This window comes from Octodon degus, unplaced genomic scaffold, assembly GCF_000260255.1.
Source record: "Octodon degus isolate 3935 unplaced genomic scaffold, OctDeg1.0 scaffold00006, whole genome shotgun sequence".
Classification (NCBI taxonomy): domain Eukaryota; kingdom Metazoa; phylum Chordata; class Mammalia; order Rodentia; family Octodontidae; genus Octodon; species Octodon degus.
Window position 1 is genome coordinate 6739719 of NW_004524582.1, and position 5914 is coordinate 6745632.

Sequence of the window (5914 nt, forward strand, 5' to 3'; positions counted from 1 at the left end):
GTGTGTGTGTGTGTTACCAGGGATTAAACTCAGAACCTTGTGCTTGCTAGGCAAGCACTTATTCCACTGAGCTATCTCCCTGGTCTGAACTTAGAAGTCTTGTTGGTACTGAAAGTGTGTTACAAGAAGGAGCAGCAAAGGATCACCTGAATGCTAATGTTATTTGTATTGAAGAACTGTTTTGTGTCGGACTCACATTGATGCAATTAATGTACTGTGAGCTGCCACCAATTGCTATAGGGATTTTACAGAATAAACACAGAGTTGCAGCCCTGAGGTTATCAGGTGTTCAGAATAAGTAACAAAAGTAAACTGAACAGAAGATAACACTTGATAGAGTTTATGGCTTGATTTATTTCTATTTTGAATTGAATTTTTGTGCAAAATTGCTAATGCCATGGCCTGTAGATTCTTATTTAAAGAGTAGCGTTCTATGAGAATAAAAACAGTGTACAATTGACAGTTACTTTTCTATTCCATTTTCTCTTATCTGCCTCATCTTAAATCATGTCCCGTATATCCTGAGCAGCATGTAGTTTCAAATGAACAGGTACAAAGGTAAGTTCCAGTGAACTCGAAATTATACATTTGGACTTATAAAAAATAACGTTTTTTGCATAAACCATTCTCTTTACCCGCTAATGTCGTCCCATTTGCAGAAAAAAAGAATGAAACATTTTCCCATTGTTTTCATTGATCTATATTTTCCTAGGACATAAAGGCAGAAGTAATGATTGCTCTAAGTTGTTGGAAAACTGGCATTTGTCGGCCGTCTTCCTCTAGTCCATTGGGTTCATGAGGGAAAGGTCAATGTTTATGTGTTGACGATCTCTATTGACTTTACTTCTGCACTGCTTTCGCTGTGTTTTTTACTGGACCTTCCTGAGCTCAAGCACTGTGAATTCTGATGATTTCCATTTTCCTGTAAAAAACAGGCTCAGTAGAATTTACTGCAGGAAGCAAAACAGATCCATTTTACTTGGTTAGGTAAAGTTGACCCTTGCGTTCCTGGCAGTACTCAGGTTGGCGGAAGAAGACAGGAAGCTAAGCAATGCCCTCTTTTAATTGGAAAAAAGATCTAATGGAAGGGCATTGTTTAAAAGATAGTTTTCCTTCAAAAATATTTTTCTACATAGTACTGACCTTTTCTGAAGATAAATAGCAAGGGGCTGGGGCAATGGCTCAGTGGGATAAGCGCTTCCCTGGCAAGCACAAGGACCCGAGTTCAATCCCCGGTTCTGCAAAATTAAAAAAAAAAAAAAAAGATACATAGCAAGCAATGCTCTATGATCATTTATGGCATCGTATACTGCATTACAAACTAATATCTATGCTCTAGGTGCATCTCTGTGCACTTATTCGGTTTGCTTCACTGATTGGTTTAATGTTAAACAGTCTTCAAAGGAGTAAAAATAAGTTAAATGTCAGGAATACATGTATGAAAGGAAAGCAGACAAAAATCCTAAACTAAGGTATTTTCCTTTTACAATGCGAGTTCCATCGACCAGGAAATAATATTTGCAATAAAAAATAATTTTAGAAAGCCTATTGGCATGTCCCCAATTTCCCTATTTTGATATGCTCAGCAAGATACATCACCCTCATATGTGAATATCACAAAAAGGAAATGTCTTCACAATGCCAGGATCTTTTGTAATCGGTGCAAGACCAACCAATATCACTGAATATGTATGAAATTCTGAAGTGACAGAATTATAGTTACCTAGTGAAGTCCAGATGACAGCAAACAGCCTAATATCTCCACATACAGTCGTATCATTAAGGGAGGCTCAGTTATTAGCCATGAATCTCCAATAGCAAAGAGAAAAAATATTCCCCAGTGCAAAAATGATGGTCAATGAGGTAAATCAAAGTAATATTTTCTTAAAATTATCAATATATTAAGGGCAATCCCAGAAACTTACCATTAAATTGTGCACAGATGGAGAAACCCAACACAATAAATAAAACCAGTATCCAGAAATAGGTTTGATCATTACCAACAATCCAGCGCCTTTAATAAACAAACTGTCTAATTTTAAGTTTGTGACAATCGGTGAAGGTCGATCTTGTGGTCCAACAGGCATGCAAGCTGTGCAGGATGACAGGATTTAAAGCAGGCAAGGGAATTGCAATAATAAAGCCCCATCATTTGGCATACGGTGAAAGTAAACATTAAGAAATTTCATTAGAAATTCCTCACTCCCAATCTTTACACAGCAGAAAGCAAAGTCCTGGTCTAGGGGTAGGTAACTTGTTCCTACTGTGAATCAAAATGGAAAAATCTAAATACAGAAGAATGAAAGCTCCAACAATGAGAACATCAGAGAAAATAATGTGATGGGTTGTGTAAAAACAGATACTAAATATTATTCACATGTATGCATGTGTGGTTTACTAAGTTAACAGAGTAAGTTATACGAATGTAAGCAAAATAATCTACTTTGTGTTACAACTTGATATAGGGCTTAAAATAAAAATAGACTGCACCTATATACGTCTTACCTTGTATCCTGCCTGCGTGTCTGTGATAACTCTCACAAAGAACCTATAGACTCTGGGAATGCTGAAGACTTTGACAAGAAATATAGGCTAAAGCAAGTAGGACCTGAAATTTTTAAGGAGAGATCACCAAGAAAGACAGACAAAGGCTGACAGACAGAAAACAGTCACCCACATTTGCATGACAGCAGTGACAGACTCTGTCACATGGACAGTCTGGATACTAGGGTATATTTTATTTCTCAAGAGAAGTAATGGGCATGGGCTTTTGTAATAATAATTGCTAGCATGTGAGGAAAATGGAGTTTCCGGGAGAAATAAATCGGTTCACTAAAGCATTACTCATCTGAAAAGAAAGGACATTAGCTGTCCTGTAGAGTCTGTGCTTACATCTTACCTTTTGTTTTCTTTTTGTCTTAGAAATTAGAAATTCCATATCTTGAGGGGAGGTCGCTTTCCTGTTAATGATCAGATTAGGAATTAAACACCTACTATGCACCCTTAATCAAGTCCTGAAACCCTGCTCTAGAATCAGGCTCCGTGTGAGCTCTACTGCATCAACATTTTTCACAAGATCTCTCAGGGATGAATGGGCATTTTAGCATTATAAGCAGTGTGAACTAGAGTCAGTTCATCATATTTCCTAAATTCAGCCCCCAATGCTTTGAAGTTCAAGCTGAGGCAGTCTCATTACCTTTAGAGTACTGAGACTGCTTCAGTGTCAGTCTGTCATCAGTGTGTCTGTCTGCAGACCTGTCTTTATAGCTTCTTTTAGCTGTCAAGACTCCTTCAAAGGTACAACAGAACTCCACTTACAATAGAATTCAAATTTAATTCAGATTGAAAAATGGATGGTGAACTGTTCAAAAGAAAAGACAAACTGTGATGGGGAAGAGGAACAGAAGGAATGGAAAAAGATACAAAATTTCTTATCACAAAATAGTTAAGAGAGTAATAGTTGCGAGGATGTAGCTTAGGGACCTAAGTGCCTGCCTGAGAAGCACAAGATCCTCAGTTCCATTCCCAGTATGAAAAAGAAAACCAGAAAGAAAAGAAACAGTGTCGTAGCTGTAGTTATACAGCTAGTTTCTTGGTTCAGTGAAAGGAAAGGTTTGTGCTAGTATTGTTTGGACAAGACATCAAACCTGTATTTTATAATCTGACTAGCTATTATGAGGACAACAATTGGTAATGTATTAATTATTGAGATATGTTAAAATATTGATGCTTTGTTGTTATTTTTATCTTTCTCTTTAAAGAGCAAGAGGAAGCTACAATCAAATTAGCTTCTATATATTGACTGGAATAAATATAAGAACATAAACTAAAAAGACACGGTGTCACATCTGTGTCTAGCACGTGGGGACATGTATTAGCAGTGTAAGAAAGTGTCTAGGCATCATAGAGGAACTCAGAAGCGGATTTGAAATCAGCTGAGAGAAGAAGTTAGGCTTCCAGCTTTTACTGTTGTCAGGGTGGAGTGAGGAATCCTACCCCTTGCAGGGGCTTGTGTAATTCAAACCTGATGCTGAGATCAAAAGTTGGCATTACGGGGCTTTATTAGTTTTTCGACAGGGAAGACAGTCACCGAGGGGTGAGATTTAGAAGCTGTCAATCAAAACGTGTCAAAATTGGGGTCAATCCTTGAAACACTTTGATTTTGAAATTTGCCTTCTGACTGGTTTTCCATTTTGCATTTAATCAAGTTGAAAATGCTTGAGTAAACCTTCTGGTGCCTTATCAAGGCAGAAATCTGAAGCTGGAAGAAAAGTTAGGGCTTTATCATTCTCTCAGGCTTTCACGGGGAGCACAATGGCCAAGCAATGGCCGTGACTCATCCACATGGCTGACACTGACAAAGGATCTACAATCTGAGGTACAGGATCTCAGCATAAATCCTGAGGGGATTTCACTGACCTTATCAGACCCAAAAGCTACAACTCTTGTTGCATAGGTCCTGCTTTACCTTGGTCTTAACCATCCAGCAGAAAAGTATAAAACAAAGGATAAGAAGTAAAGTCATGGTGTTATGTTGAGCTGTAGGAGACTCAGGTCAACAATTTCTGACACTGCCAGTGAAGTGGAAGACCCAATGCTATTATGGGCTACTGGACTCTTTTAGAATATTTTGCTGAGTTTACACACCTATAATATTCATATAATGGAACTTAACAAAAAAAGGGTGTACAGATGTATGTCCATTTTGTATCTGTGTATTCAAAGTGGTTAGGATAGATATATAGTTACATTCTCTTAATGAATAGAGGGGTTTGTTCTAATAGTGTCTGTAAATAGGATATCTTGTCTGCATCTTGTACAACAAATAACCACTAGGAAGAGAGTATGCAATGTGTTAATTATTGAAACTGTCCTATCAATTTGGTTTGAAACTGTCTCATTGCTATTTGTGTGTCAATGAAATTATGGAAAAAAATAAAATAAAAAAAGTTAGCGTTTTAAGATTTTTAAATATCTTAGGGCAGAGGTCCTGCATAGTTTATTCTGAGAAGTAAAGTGGTGGCTTTGGTCACTAATGGTGACATCTAAGAATCTGAATTCGGCCAGGTCTGTCACAGTGAAGTTTTGTATTATAGTCTTAGTAGGCATGCACATATGCGTGAGCTTGAGTTACATTTTTGGAACTTATGAGGTCAGAGATTCCCAGAATTACTTATCCTAAAGAGACAACTTGTGCAAATAATTGTTAGTGCTATGAGGAACTGTATGAGCTGATTAGATAATTCACACTAGCCTGCAAGTCCACGTAAATGCACAGATGGGGAAGATGTTGGCCAAGATACCCAGGGCTAAGACTGCTGGTTACTTGGGTTCAGCCAGTTGTGTTCACACATGTGACCTGTTCCTAATCAGGACGTTCTAGAGGAGGCGTGAACAAGCAGTGCTCCACCAAGCTGGAACTCATAAGTGTGATGGATGAGACAATGCAAGACACACAGGTTCTCATTGTCATCCACTCTGATTCCATACGTAAGTGCATCCCAGGAACCAACATCTCTAGGAGGACAGTGAGCTTCTGCATTTGCAGGCACCGAGACTTCTCTATATGGTCAGTTATACCGCAGGGCCCCGTTTTGGCACCAGCCTAGAGGCTCAGGTGTCTGAATTGAGCTTATGACTTGCTTCCGTGGCCTGAAACACTGGATACTGAGCCAGGGCATCCCTGTGTGAGAGGAATCACAGCAGCACACAGTGTGCGCTTAGCCACTTCTACTCTGATAACATAGAACGTGGAGTGAGGAGGGTGGTTTCATGGATAGGGCTGTCATGGATATTACAAGACCTCTAGGGGGCATAAAAGGAAGGAGTGAAACAGTCTCTTGGAGGCATCTCTTGGAAGACTGTAATCTGAGCATATTTGTAGTTTCTCTTTTATTTTATTTCATTTTAATCT